General features: G+C 37.4%; 1 long non-coding RNA gene across 1 annotated transcript; it reads left to right on the top strand.

The window, feature by feature from the left end:
* Positions 1-4,043: 4,043 nt before the first annotated feature.
* On the top strand, positions 4,044-24,312 carry LOC306999342. The gene is made up of 3 exons (XR_013797826.1): positions 4,044-4,286; positions 16,419-16,611; positions 23,354-24,312. It is a non-coding gene; the product is annotated as an uncharacterized lncRNA (long non-coding RNA).
* Positions 24,313-25,761: the final 1,449 nt, after the last annotated feature.

The raw sequence follows: 25,761 nt of genomic DNA, 5'->3' as shown, positions 1-25,761 counted from the left end.
GAAGGCATTACTACAGAGAGACTCACATGCTTTTAATTATCGTAGAAAGCATGCAAAGAATTCCGTACATGTACAGACAAGTGTGTTGTCTGTGTGTACTGATTTGATTTGAAATACAAATTCATACTTCACTGTTTTCTGTTTTAAAATATGAAAATTGAGAGCAATAGAAAAATTCCAAAATGAATCTTGATTCTTTGATCTCTTTTGTTGATCGTCTGAGGGGTTTTGCAGCGCTCGTTACCAGCAGCTGAGCCGACATGAGCAACGTGTTATTGGCTAAAACAGTGGGTGCCCAGTTAAGGACCTTTACCCTCATTAAGACCTAATCACTCCAATTAGCAAACATCTGCCCTCACTCAAGGCATGTCAGCAATCAACCAGACATTCTGAGATCTGACACGAAGCTCTTCCAGCTCCCTCATCCACATAGAAAAGTCATATGCCCAGTTCACATTGTACAACTTTGGGCTGCCCCAGACGAAAGATGGCCAATCGTGGCGATTTCTGTGGTCATGGCTCCTAACGGTGGTCATACGTCGTGCGGTAAGAGAGGTTCAAAGACGCCCATTGACATGGTCTCTAAGATAGCCTGTGATAATTATCTGACAGTGTCAGAAATTCATCTCACTGTTTGCTGCTGTTACGACCTACTTCTGACTAGCCAATAAAAATGCAACATGAAATGACGTATTGATCAACGTGACATGGCGCTAAAACTTACTTACCTCCATTTGCAAAATTAGCATGCCAAGTTAGCCTCTTTTCCCTAGCCATGACTGTGTCCATATTCTCTTTTTCTTATTTTGCAGCGCACATAAAAACCACAGTTGCCAAAGTGCGTTTAATCTTGCTCTATTTGTTTTGCGCATGCTGATGACATTTTATTCTTCCTTACCAACTTGCGTAGTAGCCTACGATTCAATAAGTGTCATCATCGTACAGTCTTAATACATGTCATACCCAAGTTTGTTGGATCCACGTTGTACAGTGTGATTTGTAATAATCGGAAATTGCATAATTCCCTTCTATATAGTAGGAGAAAAACAGTAGTGACAAAAGAATGTCCGAATTCACAGTGCTCATAAAAGAGCAAAAAGTACACGGATGACCTACTACTTCTGGTGAGATTTGAAGTGTGCATATGATGGACACTTTACTGTCCCATGAGGACACGGGAGAGGATTTGTGAAGCAGTGAAGCGACGTAACTGACGCTAGGTCACATGATAATGACATGGCGAATGTAGTACGTCCAGATTACATTCATACACACATTCATACTATATAGAACATACTTTCAAAATAAGTACCTTCTCAAGAGAGTACACGATTTTGGATACAGCTCTTGTCTTCTTTTGTAAACTAGAAATTATGTACTTGATCAACAATTTTTTATGTAAATATATGTTTACTGATTTTATTTATTATTCACTTCTGGCTAAAGCTGATTGATAGGCTTTTGTTAAAGCTCACATTGAAATTTGCCTAGTGTTTGCCACCGATACTCCCAAATCCCTGGCTTTGGTAGGTTGCCATGGTAATCAAGTATAGCAGATCAGATTTCCACACGTGATGACAGTGACAAAAGGTGGAACAATCTTTCTGATCACACACAAACAGTGTTTTGGTATGACCTCGGTTATAAAATTACGTGTCATCCCAATTTAAATTGATTTACAAAGCAGCGTCAGGGTTTATCCAACAGTAATAAAAAATAATAAAAAAACGCTTGTAAAGATATAATATAAAATAAACTTGATGTGAGTTTTTCCTCATAACACTCTGCCAAACACAATTCATGATGCGGTTTCTACACTGCGGTGTCAGCCAGATAACTGTGAAAATGTCCTGCCTAAATTTAGCAATAAATTCCAGCACTGAATACCATCCCAGTGAAATGTTTTTACCCACATGTGAACATCTATGTCAAATCACCATGGAGACGACAGAAACTAGCCTCTGCTGCACAAACCTGCAACACTTTCATTATGGATTATCCTTTAGCAGGAGCGAATTTATCAACCCTGCAAATAACTACTGAGCACATGAATGTGTGTGTGTGTGTGTGTGTGTGTGTGTGTGTGTGTGTGTGTGTGTGTGTGTGTGTGTGTGTGTGTGTGTGTGTGTGTGTGTGTGTGTGTGTGTGTGTGTGTGTGTGTGTGTGTGTGTGTGTGTGCGAAAAGGAAAGAGATTAATTTTCCTTCACACTGTCTACCACATCCTTATAAATTGCGGTTTCAACAGACAACATAATAGACAGAAATGAGTGCAGTATTATGCAAAACTCTGTGAGCAGGGGACAGAATGTTAGATGAGCTACAATTTAAGAATGAATGTTTTTCATTAAAGTTCTTTTTCCAAAATTATTAGCATACATTTGTTGCTTTCTGATTGTTCAAAGATTAATATCCTGTAATAAAATCAAATAAAAGGCTACCGTCTTTTTAGCTTATATTTAGGGGCTGTTTACACCACAGCATTTTCAACTAAAAACAGAAACATAAACTTTTGAAAACGAGACTGAAAATGACGTGTTCAGTCGGCGCATAGTTTTTCTTTACAAAGTGACATCGCCATCTACTGGCCTGGTGCATAATACAGCGTTTTTAACGTTTTCGTGGATACATGTGAACAGGGATCATTTTGACAACTTTTCCATTTTTAGTACATTGTTGTCTTGTAAACGTTTACCTTTAAAGAATGAGGGTACACAACGTAATACGCATAGGCACATGATGTCACCGATGTCACTAATTCACGTTTTTGTATGGTAATGGTATCTATTTCAAAAACGCGGTTGTCGTGTAACTGAATGGCCAAAACACATACTGTAAGTTTTCTGTTTTTAGTTGAAAATAATGTCATAACGGCCCCTTAGTTTGAAACACACCCAAATGATCATTTACGCACCCTCATGTCATTCAAGATATGACTTTCTTCTATGAAACACAAAAGGTTACATTCTGAAGAATGCTCTATTTTCAAGCAATTATCCATAAAAGTGTTCAAAGTGACTCCTGTCTTCTAACTCCCTTTTGTCTTCCACGGAAGGAAAAAAATCATATGGTTGGAAACAACGTGATGATGAGTAAATGATGATGACTGTCATTTTTACAGATCTGTTTTACAATCTATTTGGTCTGATAGCTTTGAGGAGTGATGCTCATTGCTCATATAAGGAGGACTGAATCCTATTTTGAGTTTGTCTTTTGTAAATAATTCACTGAAATGTGTCATAGAGCTCTGCGGTTCAGCAGAAACAGAACAGAGGAGAGGAGAAGCACTGTTAGGCTAATGGGTTTTTTCTTTCTCATTTCTCTTTGTTGTTTTATAGATCTCGGGGAACCAATTGTCAATTAAAATCGAATCTGTTCTAGATGATGGTCAAAAACATACCTCAATGGAACTGTTTAAAGGATGCTTTAATGCTTACTTCTGCTGCCCTGACCAGAAGGAAGACAAATGAGTCTGTTTAAAAGTGTCCCTACAGCAATACTCTTTCTCTTCTCTAAGCCAAGCAAATAAGCAAATTCATTCAGATTTGTGGTTTGTGGGGTAAACAGGAAGTATACAGGTAGAGAAAAGAGCAAATCAAGTAACACACAGCTATTGTAAGCACATACCAAACATTGCAAAAAACAAAGTGTTGAGAGATCAAATTAAGAGTAAAATGTGATTGCTCTACAATTCTTCAGTATGTTGATCCAGGAACTAGTTGTCTATAACATTTATAAAATACAATATTAAAAAAAATGACATGAATATTCTTTCACAAAAATATATTTGTATTTTATTTAAAATATTGTAAAATCATTTCTCTCACATTTTTCTTTGAATACATTCCTTTCATGGTCAGAATACGTTTTAAGCATCTTTCCGCTGGAAATCTCGACACTGACAGACTCGCAGAAAATATGGGCCTAGCTTTTCTTTTCTTTTTTCTGAAGGACCCCACCCACCCACACTTACTCGCCCCCCTTCACCAAATTCTTAACACACGCCGAACTCAACGTCAAATAGCTTCACACTCAACCAATCACAAGCAACAGCATTTTGTCAACCTACATCACAGTGGCCAATCAAATGTTCTGTAATATGTCATGTGACACAAAGCCCCGCCCCATTTGTGGAATCATTCAGAGTGCGAGTGGAACTACAGCTATTCAGCGGTGACTGACCGGCGCAGATCCAACCAGCTGGAGGATCCGAGGACATTTCTGAAGCGATACAAATGCTCCTTACGTGGAATGTCTTCCTTCACGTCTTCTTACGATTTTAAAGGAGGTATGTAAGCCTTCACTTTGCTCTCACAATGCAAAAGTTGAAGATATTGGTCATGAATTAAAGGTAAAAGCTGTAGGTGGCAGCTGCGCATGAAATAGGAACTGTGTCACCAATAACTTATTCATAAAAGTGCTAGGATATCTGCAGTTTAATTGATACATTTTTTTGCCAGACTTTTTAAAAATATATTGCTATTTATTCAGATGTTTTATGTATTTGATTTAGGCTATTTATCGGAATAAATTACTACATTTATATTTAGTAAAAGTAAAATATAAATCATAAGCTTCTGTTTATATTGTTGAAACAAGATATCTACAGATGCCAATTCCTTTATTAAAAGCCACTTTTAACCTCTATGAAGGGTTATTCTTGACCCTTACTCAATTATATTTAATCATTCTCTTCATATTTTATTGTTGTTGTTTTTTTGCACCAAAACCGCTGGAATATTTACCTTTTATTGCAATAATATAATTTACCCGATCATTAAAAAAAAAAAAAGATTGGAAATAAATTATATTGTTGTTTTTGAAGTAAAAAGAAACAAATAAGATATTTTATCTTTTGGGATTAATAATCCATGCAATTCACTGGAGGTTTAAATGTGATATATATGTTGCACTATGTATCTCAATCTTTGATATAATATTCCTGAATCTGTCTGAAACTAATTAAAGTAGTTTAAAAATCTACAATCGTGTAACAATTAATGCCATATACAAAGAGTGCTATTGTTCTAGTCTACCAGAGTGGGTTGCAATACCAATTGAAAGACATTTTAAATTATGTGCATTAATTTATTGTGGCAATGAATTTGACTTGTTCATATAAATAATTGAAAAAGTGTATAGAAAGCATTTTGATTCAAACCTGCAAATAAAATTGGAAACAAATGCACTGCCCCATTTTGTGCAATCTTTGTAGCTCCAGTAGAAGTAAATTGGAAAGTGTTACAACCTTCCCCGTCTGCTCAGACATGATATTTCTAGTTTTCTAAACGTGTAGATGAAAAGCTTGATCCAGATCACCTGGATTTCACCTCTTGTGTTTGACTCCTTTCCATTGCCGGTATCACACAGACTGGTGTGAGTCATCAGACTCTACATCGTTAGATTAAATTGGTAAACTGATGCTTGCATGTGGGCTGAAGATAAACTTGGCTTAGTGACAAGTTAAATGTGCATAATTACCTTTAATCTGGGTTTCAGTTTCATTGTTCTCTGCACTTTTTTCTGTTATACAGTACACTAAATGGTACTTATTAACTACAGCAGTTGATGTATTTTAGACAAGTCACTGTTTAAAAGAAAAAGTAGAAAAGCCCAGTTCAGACAGAAGTACACTGGAAATAGAAGTACACAGCTGATCACTGAAATCTGTCTGGTGTTGCTGACAGGATCCAGATGTGTCTAATTGCAATATATGAAATCTGTTTGTTGCCGTTCTGGTCTGCAGTGAGATAAAGTAAGGTCACGGAAAGCCGCAATAGACCGAGAGAGAGACGACTGTTAAATATATTACAGGCTGTGATTATATCTGTACCGGAAAGTAACCCCCCCAATACACACACATACACATACACACTCTACCTTCTTTGTCTGTCTCCCGGGTTATCTCCACCTACTGCCAACCTCAAAAGACACCTGAACACAGACATAATGATCAACAGCAACGGCCGTCTGGAGAGAACACCCCCTCCTCTCTTCCACTGTCTCTCTCTTTTTCTTTCTCTTACTCACCAGCAAGCAAGCAGGCCCAAACAGACCGAAATAATTCTAAAAGGGCAAACACACAAAATAAGACTCTCAAATCCAGATATTTTTAATGCCAGGCATATCTGCTGGGTAAGATACACGGGCCTAAGAAAGTATTTGAACATTTAATGATGTCATTGTATCAATGTCATTGCATTAGACAACAAAATGTCAAGCGCAACTATTTACATTTATTCATTTTAAACAGTTTAAACGCACAACATTTCACCATTTTTGTTTTAAATAAGAAAACAATAGATATACTATTTAAAATCAAATTGGAGTTTCAGAAGCTAAAAGTACATCGTTAAAAAAAGATTTTTCCGACAGTATTGAACAATATTGGAGTTGTACAGTATGTTTTACAAGAAATTTCATTTTTTTTTTACTATAAATTTGTTTAATCCTTGCCGTTTCTTAGTAACTCTTTGTTAAATTTACCAAATTTTTGAGTGAAAATTGTTTCAAAGCTATTTTTTTTCAGTTTAACTGCAAAAATATTTCAGAAAAGTAACGTTAGTTCTGAGAGAAACCCATTTGGTTGCAAATGCCACTTGGTTTAATGTTATAAATCTAATGCATTGAAACGTGTATAAAATATAAGACACCATTTGAATTTCTTTAGAGCTTGTTAGATATAATTTGTTAGAATTTGTGAGTTTGTTCATTTTTAACAAAACCTAATGTAAAGTTCGGCCTGGATATCTGCTCTGAATTTCATGTCTTCTCAGTATTTATGTAATGTGATTGATGAAACATGTTCAATTCATTTGGCATTATATCATATACCAGTGTGCCACTGTTGCTACGATCTCTTGCTCTCTTCATATCAAGTGAAAATATGGGTGGCATATTTTTTGTTATTTCTATGTTAAGTGGCTCCTACATGCTTTGTGTTGAGCTACATATCTTAATGTTTCTTTGAAACTGGCTGCATAATTGTGGAATAGTACGTTTGTAAGTTCAAACAAGACATGATAAAAGTACATCTCAAACACCTACAACACCGTTCAAAAATTTGGGTGCATTGTCGTTTTTCAGCAAGGATATATAAAATGGATAAAAAATTACAGTAAAGACACTCATAATGTTACTAAATGCTTTTCTTTGAACTTTCCATTAATCCATTTTTCAAGATTAAAATAAGAAATGTTTCTTGAGCACCAAATCAGCATATTAGAATGAAGTATTGTGACATTGAAGACTGGAGTAATGGCTGTTGAAAATTCAGCCTTGCAACACTACCATCTGAAATCTGAAAGATTACTACCACTAACAATATTATAAAGCCAATAGTTTGAGCGCAGCTTTTTTTAATAAATCTCCCAGAAATCAAAGAACCCTTGCAGAAGGTAAGCACAGTGACTGCTTTTAAAAGTGAGAAACTGAAAGACGAGGTTTTGTTCAAAGGTTGTGTGTTGTTCGGCGGCATAAATGTGGGCATTCATTGCAAACAGTGAAAAGCAGTCACCATTCAACAATCGTTTTCAGACGTACAGTACAGATGTCAAGGCTGCTCTAAAATCCGGAGAATGTTCTTGAGGGAAGCCACGCCCATTCCAAGTCTCAACAAAACCCGCAAACACACACACATATACACACAATGTACCTTCATGTGTGGTTGTGGTGCTTTGAAAGAAATATCCCAGAATGGGCCACACTTCAAAGAGATGTTCATCCATTCTGTCTGAGGAACTAAAATTAACGGAAACACCTCAGGGGGAATGTGACACCAGCTGCTAAGACGCCTTCTTCTTTTTTTGTTCTAACACTTTTTCTGGGTGCGCTTGAGCATGTGCGCTCACATATGTAGACTCCATCTTGAACCATCGTTATTTCCAGGGCCAGGGTTCGTGGAATCCACACTGTAATCTGTTGTGTGGAGAGGATGTTGAGATGGATTATTGAAGCCCCAGCATGCTGCGTGTGCCATTACTGTGGAGAGATCAGCACAGTGAGGTTAATGAGCCAATCTGCATAAACTTTGTCCCCATCTGGAGCATTTGGGTGGTGTGGGGCAATGTAGAGCGTAAGTGCATCTACACCACCAACAACCCTTAACGTAGCGAATGATTTATGCTAACGATCTTTCTACTCTTCACTGAAAACTTACGACACAAGCTCAGGCTCCCCGGAGCATGACTGCGGTTCATTGGTAAAAATTGCACTAAAACGGCATGATTTCGGCTGTAGTGACATTTACATACAGTTAAAATATATTATGTAAAGATATTATGTACAATTTCCACTAGCATACCTGCTGCTCAGTCATCGTGTGTGATTGTATACTTCATGTATTTTAAAAAAAGAGTTTGGTGCTAAAACTGTAATTTTCTTCGTTCAGTGATAAAATACCATCTCGTATCCCTGCTTAATATGCTGAGATAACCAAGTAAGCTGTTTGCAAACATTTCCATGAAAACTCTAAATGGCTTGTGTCTTTGTGCTTCTTTTTTTTAGTAGCAGCTTTGGCTCAGCCAATGGCACGAGTTTGGGGTGGGACTATCTGTTTGGTCGAACAATGGAAAATGAGGGGAAACTGTCCTGCATGGAAACCCTTGTTCCATAGTGGCGTGGGAATTACATACAGCGGTTTTAATTGGAATTAAAGTCGTTATGGAATTTGAGTGGAACGCATCCTAACCCATGTGCAGCCTTTGGTGACTTAGAGAGAGCTGTGTGTGTTTAGGACTTTAGCGTCTGAATTAAATATAACAGTAGTTTGAGAAAGGAAAAACACTGCATTTTACTGCCCTACAATAGAAAAACACTAACTACACATTTTGCCAATTGAATTATGACTGAAAACAAGTCTCCTAAACTATGATTGACTGTAACAGATGGGCTTGGTTCGATTATGCTTAGAGAAATATGTTTGAAAATGTATAACAAATCAAAGTCAATCAAAAAACTGAGCCAATCTGGTAAGTTCCAGTGTGTTGCTGGTGTAGTTACTGCAATTTTTTTATTTATTATAGGGAAATTTAAAGGTTGTCAGTTTTTTTATGTTTGATGTTATGTAGTGTTGAAAATTCAGTGACACTTCTAGTGACAAAATTAGGAGAAATCTGAGCGTGAAAAGTGATATCAAAGTTAATCAAAAAGACTGAGCCAATCTGCTCAGATTCAGTGTTGGTGTAGTTACTAGAGCATTTTAAAGGTTGTCAGCTGTTAAAGTCATTTTGACTTCCATTCACAGTTGTTTTTTAACCGTTTGATGTTGGTGTGTTAAAAATTCAGTGGCACTTCTAGTGACAAATGACATTCTGCTTTATCATGTAGCTGGAGATACTGAGATACTTTATATATTCTATATACTTTGGAAAATGTAGGCGTTTGTAAGTGTGCATTCACAAAATAGCTCTAAATAATTGTCTCAAAAACAACCTCAATCAGTCTTATAGACATTAATTTGACTGGTGAAAATAGCTTCTTTGATAGTTACATCATAATTGTGATGAAATAATGTGAAATTGTTTTGTTTTTTTTAAGGCTTGGTTATGCTTAATTTATCTTTGATCCCAATCTCAAAGGAAAACAATATTTATTTAATGAGATGCCATTTTTGAGATGGACTTTGCATTTATACACTACATTTTCCTTACAATCTGAATTGAAGAAACAGTAGTGAAATGGATTTTAACTTCCCTTTTCCATTGGAAACTAAAAGCTGACTTGAAAACATTTTCTGAAGGTGCTGACTGTAGAATGTGCCACGTGTTTATGACTGAGGATTTAACCACAGACATCTTAAACAGCAGTTTCCCAAGAGAACACCTCTGATTAAGAAATTAAGAAAATGCCACCAAAGAAATGCAAGATAAAGAAAACATCCAAATGGCTGAAAATGAAACCGCAATTTTTGCTTTTTATATCTGTTCGCATGAAACCTCTATATTGTTGGCTGTAATCTGTGATCTGCAGACTCAATAAGTTGGAACCTTTTGAATAGCGACCACACACACACACACACACACACACACAGTACAGTTAAAGAACACTATGTTCTACTGAGTGTCTATGGCATAAACAGAAAGTGACTATTCCTCTTTTTTTCTCACTTCCAAAAGACAACCACCCAGCTAGTCTAAACCATTAGATCATTTAGTTTTTTTCCCCCATTCATTACCCATAATGCTGTAAACCCCACTGGGCGCAGTGTGGGACCCCACTGCTGTAGGATGCACAAGCAATGAGCCGTTTATTTCTCTTATTTCATTTTCCTCTTCTTTCTCTCCCTTTCTTTTTTTTTTACTTGTTACCCCTCTCTGTGTGAAAAATGAGCGAGGACTGTTTGAGAGTTTAATTCAAAAAGAGGCTGTTTTGTTCATTTAATTTGCCTGGAGATGAAATGACGGAACTGAATATTTAGTTACATTTTTTTTATGGTAATGAATGTAGTGGTGTGATGGTTTGGCAAAAAAACATTTTTTAACTTTTTTTTTTTTTACGTTTCACCCCCAAATGTAGTAAAGAGAAAAACATATTTTATAATCTTTCCAACTAAACAGAACCAGTCGGTTCCAATGCAAAACCCTGATGGGAATGTCATTTCACTTGTATTGTATCATATAGAGTTAGTGTTAGTCTTGATGTCACATGACCACATAAAACCTGATATACGGTTCGGAATTGGTCTCAGTTCAAACAGAGGTTTTGGGATACAGAGGATTTTCTTTTTATTATTTCTTATTTTTTTCCTCATTAAAGCATGCTCTTTTTATAGACTTCTCAATTTGTCTTCAGTGGAAGCCACCAATTTGTCTTGTTTCAGCAGATGCCAAAGCAGATGCTGCTTTTAGTACGAAAAACTACATAATGACTCAAATTTTGGGGCTCTTACAGTATAGAGTGCTCATACTCAGCTTTTTCTGTAATTTTGTGAGGATGCAAAAATGGTTTGATTCTCTTAACATGATTATAATTATTTTTTGAATTTCTGTAGTCTCTGCCTAAAGGGCCATTCACACCAAGGAGGACGATAACTGTAATGATAACAATATCTTTTAAATAATCTGTATCATTCTATGAGAACAGGGAAGTCCACACCACAGCTATAACGATAATGACAGAGAAACGATGTTGTTGCTCGTATCATTGCCTAATATCTCTTTCAAAAATGTTCCAGCTGATGAATGATAAAAGCATTGACAGCCAATCAGAATCCACCTCACTTTAAAGAGCTCGAGCATTTAAGGCGGCAGACGACAAAACTGCAGTGTGTGCTTTAGGCTACGTTCACACTTAGCGTCAAAAAAAAGTTAACAACGGCGTTTTTTTAGCAAAAAAAAAAAAAAACGCTGCGCGTTCGGTTACAAATAGCAGCCGAGCGCGTCTTTTGTTGCTATAACAACAGCTGCAACAGTAGTGTGCCCACACAGCCTCTTTGTGATGTATGTTATGATAGAGTTGTGTACTCATATCAAACAGCTCCTTGTGCTCCGAAACAAGGACGATTAGTTTTTCTACCGGCACCGTGTCCATTTTTCTTGTTGTTATGGAAACGACAGGTCTCGCTACTCGCTTGTCATTGGTCAGCTGTCAAAAAGGCGCTTGACGTAGGGCGTTCTTTTCAGAAAAGTTAAACTTTTTTCAACTTTAAAAGACGCTCTGAGCTGCAGAAAAAGACGCCGGCGGTGGCGTTTAAAAAAGCGCTCAGGACATTTTTGAAAAAACGGTTTACTTCATAGGGTTCTAATGTAGAACAGACGCTGGCAGTTTGAAAAAAGACGCTAAGTGTGAACATAGCCTAAGCCGTGTGTCCACCAAAGCGTTTTTTCACGCGGCTGGCTTTATTTTTCTATTGTTGTCAATGGGAACGCCGCGTTTTTAGAACGCAATGAGCGTAACGAGGCGCTGAGCGAGTATTTAACGCTCAAGTGCTGAGCGCTCGGCGTTTTTTACAGGTCGCCGAGAGTTGAAGAATGTTCAACTTTAGGTAAAACGCAGCGCTCATCACTGTCACTTTTTAGCCAACCGTCCAATCACAGTGGAGGAGGGGCGGGACTAATACCACACGGACCAACGGATATTCTGTATCATAGCAACGATGCGTCTCAACTGAAAAAAAAAACTGCGCTGCCAAAACGCTCTCAAGCGCCCGCAGCTCGGCGTTTTCAGCAGAGCGCCTAGCGTTTTCAGGTGGCTAAAAACGCTTTGGTGGACACACGGCCTAACGAGGCGCTGAGCGAGTATTTAACGCTCAAGTGCTGAGCGCTCGGCGTTTTTTACAGGTCGCCGAGAGTTGAAGAATGTTCAACTTTAGGTAAAACGCAGCGCTCATCACTGTCACTTTTTAGCCAACCGTCCAATCACAGTGGAGGAGGGGCGGGACTAATACCACACGGACCAACGGATATTCTGTATCATAGCAACGATGCGTCTCAACTGAAAAAAAAACTGCGCTGCCAAAACGCTCTCAAGCGCCCGCAGCTCGGCGTTTTCAGCAGAGCGCCTAGCGTTTTCAGGTGGCTAAAAACGCTTTGGTGGACACACGGCGTAACGAGGCGCTGAGCGAGTATTTAACGCTCAAGCACTGAGCGCTCGGCGTTTTTTACAGGTCGCCGAGAGTTGAAGAATGTTCAACTTTAGGTAAAACGCAGCGCTCATCACTGTCACTTTTTAGCCAACCGTCCAATCACAGTGGAGGAGGGGCGGGACTAATACCACACGGACCAACGGATATTCTGTATCATAGCAACGATGCGTCTCAACTGAAAAAAAACTGCGCTGCCAAAACGCTCTCAAGCGCCCGCAGCTCGGCGTTTTCAGCAGAGCGCCTAGCGTTTTCAGGTGGCTAAAAACGCTTTGGTGGACACAGGGCCTTAGAATAAATAGAACATTTTTCTTGATTTCTCTTGGTGTGGGTGATAATATAGTTATAGTTGTTGTTATAGTTATCATTTTTGGTGTGAACAGTGCTTTAAATGGTCCAATCTGATCGCCTCATGTTTACAGTTAGGCCAGAATACTGAGGCTTTTAGAACCCAAATTTGCACTTGATGTGTGCAGTCTATACGTGTTGTGTAGCATGTCTTTCAATATATAAAAATAGGTTAAATATATTCTATATTTTATTCTATACCCTAGGGTTCTTGACTCCACTTTAAAGAACCCTTTATGCCAAAAAGGTTCTATATAGAGAAATGTCTTGAATTATATGTTTAATGGGTTATGTTTACAAGCTGCTTAATTCATACAATTTAACCAGAATTAAAAAATAATTAAAACTAAATTGATTAAAACTAAATCCATAAAATTGTCCCATGATGGAAACCCTAAAAGTTTGTATAAGAGCCTGACAGAACCCTTGAAGGTTCTATATAGAATCTTTTCTTCTAAGAGTTGTCTTTTATGCAGGTGGCATTTGGGACAGGGCTTAGGGTGGCACGGGACCATTTTGGGACTGTTTGGGTCAGAACCATTGCCAGTAGTCAAAGAATACAGAAAATGTTACTTTAGAACTAGTACTTGGCTCACAAGTGATTTTGCTTCGGTTTTTGAGTGTTTTTCTGAAAGAAGACAATTCATTTGTGTGCCATTGTTCACGAATACTGTCATAGTCTGCATTTTCCCATTTCTGAAAAGGCCAAAACTTCATACATTTTCATCTTGGAATGTTTTATATTGGATGTCTGAATCTCAGTGTTTGCCATAGTGGAAAATAATCCCTTATTGTTTTATGTTTGGAGTCTGATGAGCTAATATTGGAGCTTATAATGGCAGCCTGACTATTGAATCGTGGAAAACCCTTCTAGACCTGTGCATTTCTTCATATGTCCATATGGAGACGGCATGAACAGGAAATGGCATGCATTCCTTTTGTCCAATTCAAAAATAAACTTGAGTGTGCACTTCCTGCAGAGGCGTTGAGAAGAGGGAAAAGAACAGAAGCAGAGGAAATAAAGAGTGTAGTGTTGTTAAACTTAAACGGGCTCCGTTACACTCAAGGATCTCTGCTGTGATTTGTTGAATCCTCGTGTGATAGAGTTGGCTTGTAAATCACACACACCATGCTTCCTTCTTTTGTAAGGAAGATTAAAGCTCTTTGTGTTGCCACATACATCCCTGTAGATCTTCACTTCCTGTCAGCAAGACATGTGATTGTTTGACCAGGGTGTGAGGTTGCCATTTGTCATAGTCTCAATCAGCTCCCTATAGGTTGTGAATCAGTATGTGTACTCAAATTCCCTGTACGGTCCCTGGCTCACTACACATTGGGGACCCAGATGGTGACATGACGACATCCTCATTAAACAATAGCTGCATTTCCATTACTCTTCAAATTGCGCAATTTGAAATTGAAAATATGCCCAATGGAAACTCTCATATATTGTGAAAAAAAAATTTCGCTCGTGTGTGAGGTTTTTTTTTTCCCGGCCAATTCGAAAAAGGACTATTTCTCAAAACTGCAATGTAAACCGTTTTTTCGCATTTTCAGGTCACCTGGCGTACAGAAAATTCGATCATTCTTTAAAGATGACACAGAAGACGAGGCCGAGTTCTTTATTAAACTCGTAAAAGACAAAAGAATTACGGAAATATACGTTCTACACCACAAAGAAATGCCACAATTTATCAAGACCCCAAAGCAGATATGAGGGAGAAACACCCAGAAACACCTCATATGTGGCCACTCCCAAGTATAAAGGGCTTTCCTTGCCATTAATGCTCGGATAACATGCCTACGTCTCCTTCCATTAAAAATAATGCCTTGTGCAGTGGCTGTGATATACGTAAACCTGCCAACATCTGTTGCCATGATTTTTGGAATGGCTTATCGCGAGATGAAAAAAATACGTTTAGTCACATTACATCGGTTAATGGAAACGGCATCATTTCACAATCGTTTTTTATCGACATTTAGAAAATATCACAAAAGTTTTGTGCAAATCTGTAATGGAAACCGGGCTTTTGTCACTACTGGTATTTATGAACAACAGCAGAACTGATCATTTTCTGACATTCATTTTACATGATTGAGACAGCCCTTAAAATGGCCGACTCCCTAATCAGTGCCCTGACTACTGAACAAGGGAGCTGACTGAGACGCAACCTTTGTGATTATGTTGAACCGGCCCTGCTTCCACTTTAACTTCTGGAAAGATCACTTGTTTCCTGAAATGAGATTTGAATATTGAATATTAAATATTTATGTTTTACAGAGAGACTTATGGTGAATGTATACCATTGATGACAGTCATTATATAGTTCCTATATACTGTAAGTGATGCTTATAAATCAGTTAATTAGCTGGATAAGCTAATGTGCTTTTTGTTCAGTTCCAGTGCCCTCTCTGTTTGTAGTACTAGAATACATGTTATGTGAACAACCTCTTTGTTTCTCAAGCTTTAAGACATCTTTCTATATTCATACTTATTTTTGCAATTTTATGTATCCTAAATGGTGAAAATATGCATCGTCTTAGAGTAAGATAATTAGGGCTACACAGTATATTCACAATGATTTTGCTGATGATATAAAATCAAAGTTATATAAAATTAAGCAAAAATCTGTCATGTTTAAACTTTAGTAACAAATACAGTATGGTATTGAGTTGGAGAGTTTGATTCATGTGAATTAGTTCAAACTGTCTTTTTCAGTGACTAATGCAAATGCATGCAGTGTATCGCAATTGCAAATTAATCGGTGAATAAAAGATTTCCATAGAAGTGCCCACATTGAATTGTTTTTTTTGTTTTTTTTTATGATAAAAAAAAGTCCTAAAATGACTAAAACAAATCTGGAATAAAAATTATTTAAAGCTAAATAATAATAATAAAAAGAACAAAGAAAATTACTAAAGCTTAAACTAATATTACATAAAATGCTTATATTAAAAATAATAAGAACAATAGTAAAATATAAATAGTATGAAAATAACTCTTAATACAATAACATAAAACAGATATAAATTAAAATAAAGTATTGCTTCTAATTATTTAACATCTGTGTGAAAAACGGGCCTTTTATTTATTTATTTAGTTCTTTAGTTTAATAAATAACAATGTATATAAATGTACTGCTAATATTTTTATCTAGATTTGAAACCATCACGATGCATTTTGCACAGCCCTAATTATGAGTGTATGTTTTACGAGGTTGCTGAATAAGTCCAGGCTGTTTTGTATCAGTCATATGGTTTTCTGCAGTCCTCTGTAATCCAGGGTTTTCATCTTTTGTGGATGTGGCTCTGGTGCCCGACGGTCTGTCCCCGTCCTTTTGTTTCAGCCAACCATAGCTGTGCACTTTCTCTTTTATGACCGTATTGTGTGGCGGGGACGCCATGTGATATTCTTTTTACTGTTTCAGCTGCTCGGGGGGCCAAGAAGTTCGAGCATGATCATGTAAGTGTGTGACTTTTTGTGTTTTTCAGAGGCTGTGCTGGACGGTAGGAGCTGTTGAAGTTTTGACTGTGGGTTTGCGCTCCCTCTCACCCACGCTCTGTCTCCAAGAAGCTGCAGGGTTTTCGCTGAGTTGGCAAAAATGCGTAGCGACGCAGGAACAGAAATAAACTGTCGGCCTTCAAGAACTACAACACGCACATCTTGTCCTCGTCGGACCTCCAAGTAAGCTGTGAGGATAAAATACTACAGTGTTGAATAAGAAAAACAGCAAAATGATGGTCTTTCCAAAACCTGACATGCTGTAGATATATTTTATGTAAATTATTGTTTGGGTTTTGGCTCCCGGCCCTTCATATAAGGGATTTATTGCAGTTTGTGTGTTCCAAGAAAAATTAGGCTCTGTCGCATATAAGGGCTCCATACATCCTCGAGCAACCCCTGACCGTAAATTTATTTAAAAATGACTGCACAATGGCTTTCCATGTGTAAGTGACGTCTGTGGAACAGCCTCTAATAAACCGTGAATCAAACATGAGAAGAGGGAACGATGAAAACCATTCTTGACCAAAAAAAGCAAGGTAAAAGTTGTTCTTTCAACACATCTGCAGGGCTTTGGTTTCTCTGACTGACATCAGGTTTATTTTCTTTAATACGCTCATACACATTCTTGCATGTCCACTCCCACAGATTTATGTCCTTTTAATGTAGTTGCCGCTATGTGAGGGAGGCAGGGTGAAAGCTTTATGTCTGTCTGCTGTGATCCGTGGTGTAAACAGTCTCACTGTACTCTGGAATCTCGCCACTCCTACAGGCTTTAGAAAAAGGGGCATTCAGGGTGAAAGGAAGGGGCAACATTTCGATTTTGTGTTTTAAGGAGAACAGTTTGAGCTGTTTGATTGATTTATGTTTTAAGGTGGGGCTGTTTAATTGCTGCTTCCAGATTGGTAGCTGGTTTTATAGTGGAATTGTTGAGCTGGTTTGAGGTTGTAGTGGTTGTAGGGCTGGTTGTTTTATTCAAGAAGAGCTACTGTATGATACTTGAATTCATAATGGGAGTTTCTCATCTGGTGCATAACCCCTACAGGCGTACACTACTGCTCAAAAGATTGGGGTCAGTAAGATTTATTTTTTCAAAGGATGCAGCAAGGATGCATTAAATCCATCAAAAGTGACAAAGACATTTTATAAATTTACAAAAGATTTCTATTTTTTAAAAGAAATGCTGTTCTTTTGACCTTTAAAGAATCCTGAGCAAAGGCATCACAGTTTCCACAAAAATATTAAGCAGCACAACGGTTTACTTTTCCAGCACCAAATCAGCATTGGTATGAAGGATTATTCGACACTTAAGTCTAATAATGCTGAAAATTCAACTTGGCATCACAGGAATATATTACATTTTTATTGTAGTAATTGTAGTAATATTTTACAATATTACAGTTTTTACTTTACTGTAATTTTGATTAAATAAATGCAGCATTGGTGAGCAGAAGACACTTCAAAAAGAGAAAAAATACTACCATCCTTTGAACTGTAGTGCATGTGATTCGAATTGTCACATGATTGACATTGTTGCTCATGCAGTTCATATTACACTATTTAAACCTTTGCAATTACTTACATGTGCAGTACTGAGATATTTATTTAAATATTACAGTGTTTCTTTTGAAAGCTTGTTCATTGAAAAAAAAAAAGAAGCTTTTTGGCAACAGAATGATGTAGTTCTGGCATCTACCAGCAGAGGCAAACTGGCCCATGTTAACCAGCCAAACCTTGACCCATTGGTTTTATTAGTTTAGGTTGGTTTTGGTTGTTTGATTGGTTGCTGGCTTTAAGATGCGGGAAGTTTGATTGATTGGAGATTTAAGCCCAAGGTATACTTCAGTTTATTTTAGTTATGTCCCCAAACTATGTTTTTTTGTTGCCAATTGCCAATACCTTAGAGCAGGTTTGGATGGCCAATATAAAGCCGATAGATATGATATCAGACCATCTAATTTAAAGATAGTAAGAAACATATGCATAACAATTTCTGAATTTAGTCAACATTATTTTACATAATATTTACTAAATTTGAAATAAATAATTTGAAAATGAATATAAAAAATGTATAAAAATGTTTTTATTTATTTTAGATAGCAAGTTATTGATTCTGTAATCCATTTATAGTGTTTTTCACAAATAGAGAAAGAGTTAAAAATATGAATAAAAAGATAACCCTATAATAGTTATACTTTTTTTGTTTAACAGCTCTGTATAATAATTAATTATAGACTGTCAAACAAAGGCACTAAATTTATGAAGACAGAAAATGGGAGCTCGGACGTTCAGGCTCTATTCTCAGTGCTTTCAAAATAAAAGTCCTACACACTATAAAACAAATAGAAGTCCTGCTTCCTACACGTCTACCAAACAAAACAAAAACATATCGGTCAAGACTGGTTATTAAAAAATGCCAAATATCAACCGATATATATCCTTTAACGGCAAGTTTAGAACATTTAGAAATGGTCATGTGATGTCTTCCTCTGTCTGTCTTTCTTTCATCTCTCTGTGTTGCTGTGAGGGTTTTGAATGAACTCTGTGGTGATTAACAGGAAAGTGAGTGTCTGCGTGGTGATTTGAATGGGTTGTCCAGTCACTGTTTTTTACAATAGGAAACATTGTGCATAGGCATGTCTGACAAACATCCTCTTGTCTGCAGTGTAGAAAACATCTGTGTGCGTGCATGTAAATCAGTGTTTGGGTTTGTGTGTGTGTGTGTGTGTGTGTGTGTTTGTCACAGTCCCAGACGGTCTCTGAGTTCAGGTCTGTAGCAAGTGACCCGTAGAAAGCCTTCAGGCTGATATCAGAGACAAACTCTCACTCAAAGCCTGACAGCAATCTAAATGCCTCTTGTAGACGCGCACACTAATGCGTTCATACACACTCTTTCCTTTGGGGGGTTATTGGAACAATGCAACCAGCGACTCGGTGCTGCATTCCTAAAGGTTTAGGGTCAAAGGTTAAACTGGGGTTTACCTTTTTGTGCCTCAAATTAAAACAAAATTCAGAGACGGTGAACTAGCCCTGAGCACTTGAACTGTTTTCCTCAAGGTTAAATGCCTATGTGACACATTTTACTGTCTACCTGACAGACTTGTGGTTAAACGCTCCAGGAACCCCCTTAAACCGTCAGGTACAATACCATTCAAAAGATTGGGGTCAGTAAGATATTGTTATTATTGTTATTTTGACGATATTAATACATATTGATCAAAAGTGCAGCAAAGACATTTATCATGTTGCAAAAGATCTCTATTTGGAATAAATGATGTTCTGGACATTCCATTCATCAAAATACATGCATGTTTCCACACAAACATTAAGCAGCACATTATTATCAACAATAATATGAAGAAATGTTTCTTGAGCATCAAAATCCTCTGGCACTGAAGACTGTAATGATGTTAAATTGAAATATATAGATTATTTTTAAAAAATCACTGCTCAATGCATTAATTGACTCATTAGCACTGTAATATTACTTGTAGGATATATTGTTTCCAAGAAGCTGTTCATTCAGCTAATTCTCCTTATTTGAACTCTCTTTTATCTCTCTCGCTCTCTCTTTCTCTCTCTATTTACATTGTTTCCTATCAAGGGCTGATTAGGTTAACCGTTTTCCCTCAGCTTCATGGCACCTGCAGCACTTTGAGATTGTATCGCTGTGGTAACTCGGGGAAGCTTCTCTTTTATCTCATCAGACCGTCTGGCATTCCTTTGCTGTCCAGCTGCATCTCAACGAAACAGTCATGCAGCTTCAAAAGAGAGCCTTGTTCTTCAGTGGTCTTTTACAAACGGGCTGAAGCTCAGATGAAAGAGACGCACCAAAGGCGAGAGAGACACCATCAAAATGGAAACTTGATTCTGATTGGTCAGTCGCGACATTCAGTCAAATAGTTTGTATAATGATAAACTGTATGATTGTGCGTTTGCAGGAATCATTAGAAGTTAAAGGTCTAGTAAAGTCTTAATTATGAGAATCAAAAAAATCACTTCAGACTCAGAGCAGTTGCAGTTCCTGTTTACTTTGCATCAAAGGTAAAGTGACAGCATTACATTTGAAAAGTATACCACATTTACAGTACATTTACAGTATACCACAACAAAAACTAATATAATCAGTGAGTCATTTTTTAAAATAGAACAAACAAATTGATTCCCATCTGCACAGCACAACATATATCTGTGAATCATTTGTTTGAACTGAACAACCACATCGATTAACTAAAACGAATCAGAATTCCTCAGCACTTTATATCAATTAGTGAATCATTTCTATGAATCATTTGTTTGAAGTCAACAAATAAATACATTTGTTAAAAAGAATCAGACATCCCCAGCACTACATATCACTGAATCATTTGGTTGATCTGAACAAACAAATCGACTCACTAAAATGAACCCGACTTCCCCAGCATTACATATCAATCAGTGAAACTTACTCCTACAAAGTCCATATGAAATTATACAGTTACTTGTTTAAAAGAGTAGCTTGTTACTGTGAAAAGGCTTAAGGGTTTTGAAAACAGATTAACTAATGTCCCATCACTAAAAATTGAGTACCTAGCATTGCTGCTTTTAATTAGTTAATCTTCAGCTCTGGCATGAAGTCATATTTTGTAGCAAAAAGGAAATCCTAGGACATCGTCTTTCCTCTCTCACGGTAAAGACACGTCCACATCGCTGGAAACCACAGGTGGCTGTAGAGGACGGAAGCGTTTTGCAGACACATCAGGGGTGAACGTGTTCCTGATTGCCTCCTGTCCGCAGCACCAGCGACGTGTAATCAGCGCTGATAGACGAGCTGCCCGACCACGGCTTGATCCAGGGTATTTTAAGAGCTAAAACGAGGCCCCCTCCCAACCCCCCACTTCCCCCCAAATTCTGTGGAAGACCACAAGGAGACGCGCTGAAAAAGGCCACATCCACAGTCCACGTTAAGATCAGACCACCACGTCTGAAAGCCATTACGGGGTGTATATGAGATACATGCATGTGTATATATAGGAAGGCACGCTCTTTCTCTCTCTCTCGGTTTGTGAAGTTGGACGTCTTCGGACCACCCTAAGTACTGTTAGGACAAATAAGGAATGAAAGCTACACTACAGGCTCTGGTGTTCTTGATATACGTTATAGGACAGACTGCTGTGGGACTAAGGGTGAGTTTGGAGTGTGTATTTTAAAGGACAGTACACTACTGGTCAAAAGATTGGAATAATTAAGATTTGTAATGTTTTTGGAAGAAAAAAAATCTCAGTTTGATCAAAAATACAGAGAAAAATAGTAATATTGTAAAATATATCTAAACATCTAAAAAAATCTGCTTTCTATGTAAAAATTTTAAAATGTAATGACATTCCTGTGATGGCAAAGCTGCATTTTCAGCATCGTTTATCCAGTCTTCAGTGTCACATGATCCTTCAGAAATTATTCTAATATGCTGATTTAGTGCTCAGTTATTATCAGTTGCTCTTGGTACTCAATTATTCATTTGGGTTCGTATTATTAATATCAGTGTTAAATTCTAAATAGATTTGAATTGTATAGGTAAAAAAAAAACTATGTTTTTTTCCGCCTATGTGAACATCAAATGTAAGCAAATCATTAACACTGACCATGTAATTTCCAGCTTTGAAGAGACTGAGAAATGAACAGTCTGAGCGATAAATGTATAGACTACTTTAATGGCAGGTGTTGCATATGTTTTACTTAACAGTGAACACATATATGTAATTCATACAAATTTCCTGATATTTATCTGATAATATCCAAAGATTGCAGAGGTGTGCCAGAATCCTCCAGACTGATGAGAACACCAGCAGAACAAGGTTTTGAACAAAACCGGACTACCTAATACTATTTCATTTTGGGCACTGTGTGAAGTCTGTGTTCTGGCTCGTGAAAATGTAATGCTGAGTGTCTGGATTCACAGGAGACCCCTGTACACTCACATCAACTCTACCCACAATCCCCCTGGATTATCACATCCCTCCCTCATACTGCTGTTGCCATAGGAAACCCTTTCACCCCCCACGGTCATCTGAAGAGGTGCTGCGGTGTGTGTGAATTCATCATACATTGTGTTTGAAATGGTAGAGCGATTTGGGGGGAAAGTTTGGTTTTGGTACAAATCAGATCTTGATCTTTTGTCTGAGAAGAAAGAATGTGTGTGTAAGAGGTCAACGTGCATTTCTTTTTTACAAAATTACTGAAATTATATGAAATACTATCTGCAGCGACATCACTTTTTATTCTTTTATGATGAGATTTTATTTGACTTGGAGAGCATTTTCCCAATTGATTTTGGTTTTGTGTGGGAAGGTCCTCTTCAACAGTTCATCCAGAGTTTTATTAGGATTTTAGTGCCATGCAAATTTTGTTCTGTTTAGTATTCTAATCTTTTATTTTTATTCCATTTTATTCTTTTGAGCTTTTATTAGGGTTGTTCACACAGGCTGCAAAAATAAATGAATAAACAAGCTAGTGTAAAATATTATTACCATTTTAAAATAACTTTTTCTGTGATGCAAAGCTGAATTTTCAGCATCATTACTCCAGTCTTCAGTCACATGATCATTTTAATATGCTGCTTTGGTGCTCAAGTAACATTTCTTTTTGTTTTTAATGTTGAAAACAGTGTTTGTGGAAAGCATGATCATTTTTTTTCAGGATTCTTTGACGAATAAGATGTTCAAAAGAGAACCAATCATTTGAAATAATTTGTAACATTATACATGTCTACTGTCACTTTTGATTAATTTAATGCATCCTTGCTAAATAGAAGTTGTAATTAAAAAAATCTTACTGACCCTAAACATTTTTACATCTTTTTTTTAATGTCTCTGTCTTCCTAATCAAATTGTGCTAATAGTTTTTCTTATTTTGAATTCTTCACTCATATTCTCATTTTGTCTTCCAGCGGGTGCTCGGCTCGGCGTGGAGAAAGCTCTTCTTGAAGGTTCTGGAGGACACGGAAGTCCACGTGACAAGGTTTGAGTATAATATATGTTCTTTCTCGCCCTCTTGCTGGTCTTGTTGAACATTCAACGCTGTCGGTGAGTTTTTGACACTGAAAAACCATCGACCGTTGACTGTGCCCTGAGGCCACGCCCTCTTCAGCCCAACTGACCTCACTCGGACACGCCCACCTCCATAGCATAATCTTCAAAGGTCATAATCAACATTCATTGCTGTCGGTGGGTTTAGTTTTGTAACAGCTCTCTGAACAATGAATGTAACTATGGCCCAGATTCCTGCCTGTCATGCCAGCGTACATCACACTCTGTGCCAGAACAGCGGAGATCAGCTTTTCTGTTCCTTTCTTCTCCCGCTCTCATCCTCGCGGATCTGGAGTTCTTCAAGGAAGACGCAAATAGAAGCAGCCGCGCTGACTGCTTCCTCCTGCATCTAATTGGTGGTTGTGTATATGTGTGTGTGTGTGTAGCGGATAGAAGGAAATGGAGGATGAATGTGTAATCATTCAGATGTTCTTCTCATTTGGCTGTTTTGTCTCTCAAATTATATACTGTGTTCACTGCAGCCTGAAATGAGCCTAAAATGGCACCTGCTGCTGAATACTGTGTCCTCTCTGTCAGATGTGTCTGTTTCGTGTGCACTTGCAAGCGAATGAGGTGTGAGTTTGTGTTTGTGCAACTTTTTAGTTTATGTACATGTATAGCGTGAGACTTATGCGACTCTGTCACAGACATCAAAGGAAAAAAAGCTTCAGTCTTAAAATCTCCAGATACTGAAACACAACAACACAGTCATTGTCTAATCCTGTCTGTTTTCTGTTGCTTTCTTTGAGCTTTCATTCCTCCATGTTCTCAGCGGAACATTATCTGAATAAAATGTCTGAATAATAAAATCTCAGTGGTGCATTGTGTCTCTGTCCTGATTTTGAGTGTTTGTTGTTATGGAGAAGATGCTCTTTTTTTAAACTGGTGCTTTAACAGCAGGAAGCGACAAAATCCATTCATTTTCTCCATAGGGGGAATTGATTTTGAGTAATAACTTATAAACCTTTAAAGACAGACCTACTATGAGCTACGAGGTTGTTAATAAATGCTATATGCTTTTTTTTTAAGCCATCAGCCTGCATTATTTGAACTTCTATTTTAAACAATCCTGTTTAACAGGAATTCCTGGTGGAAAAGTACATTACCCATGATTCTTTAAAGAAATCTCCACCAATTAGAGAATCGAAACAAGCAAATTGTGCCAAAAGAACTGCTCACTCCCATGAAGCACTGCAATAAGCTTCAAATATATTGTGTATTTATACCACAGGGCCGTTGAATGCAATTATTTTCCAGGAAACGCACAGCTAAAGTAGATCCTTGACCACATTAAAGTTCCAATGTGCCAAATTATTGAAGTCATTTCAAAGGTGCTTTCTCTGTTTGACTCCTGGCCTTATTATAATTTATTGGCCCTTCATCAATTTTTCCTTACAGGCCTATATATAAAATAAGACCCTTAATCAATGGATTAACAAAGAGTTATATGTGTGAATATGATGCATATTCAATATACCTTGAGTACTATGGTATTGTATGGTAGGCTACTGGTTGAAAATAATGTTGTTTCAGGCCCAAATCTGCTCTACTCCTATAATTTGAAGGCAGTGATTGGTTTACGTTTCAGGATCAGCATAGGATGTTGAATACCTAATTGAGTAAGTTTTAAAAAGCAAATTATTAAACCTAGTGTGAGTGAACTAGGAATTCCCTGAGAATTGACACTCAGAATTGGTTTGTATTGCATGATCTTCAATGCTATAAATATGTTTCGGCATTTATACTGTAATAAATAACTGTTGTCATGGGTTAGTTCAATAAAACGAGCAATTGCGGTTTTATGGTTATTTTCGGTCCCTATAGGAGTCTGTTTCTTGCACAGCTCTGTTTGAACACAGATCCGCAGCGCTGGGATCTCACCTCCTTGCCTGGAGCTGTAAATGTAATATCAAAAGTAATGCAGAATGACAGTGTCTGTCTGAGTTATTCTCAGTGCTAGTGTATTTTTTTAAGGGCCCCAATAAATGGCTTGATGAGTGCAGTTTTCTTTATTTCTTATTTAAATAGGATGTTTGGGTGGGACATATCGATGGGCTTATACCATTTTTGTATATGACCAATAGGCTTTATTCAACCAAGATGTGAACTCTGAAACTCTGGAATGCCAATCATATAGGATATGAATGCTTAGCTTTTTAGTCTTTATCTAAAAGAGTTTTGGCTAATATGGACAGTAATTACATACGTGTATGAGTTCATGTGCTGGGGGAAGTTTGCTGTTCACTGTTGCATAAAAGGAAAGATTAGA

The sequence above is a fragment of the Phoxinus phoxinus genome (genome assembly GCF_949152265.1).
Source record: "Phoxinus phoxinus genome assembly, chromosome: 5".
NCBI lineage: Eukaryota > Metazoa > Chordata > Actinopteri > Cypriniformes > Leuciscidae > Phoxinus > Phoxinus phoxinus.
The sequence above is the reverse complement of the archived record's forward strand: the minus strand, read 5'-3'. Positions and strand labels throughout refer to the sequence as shown.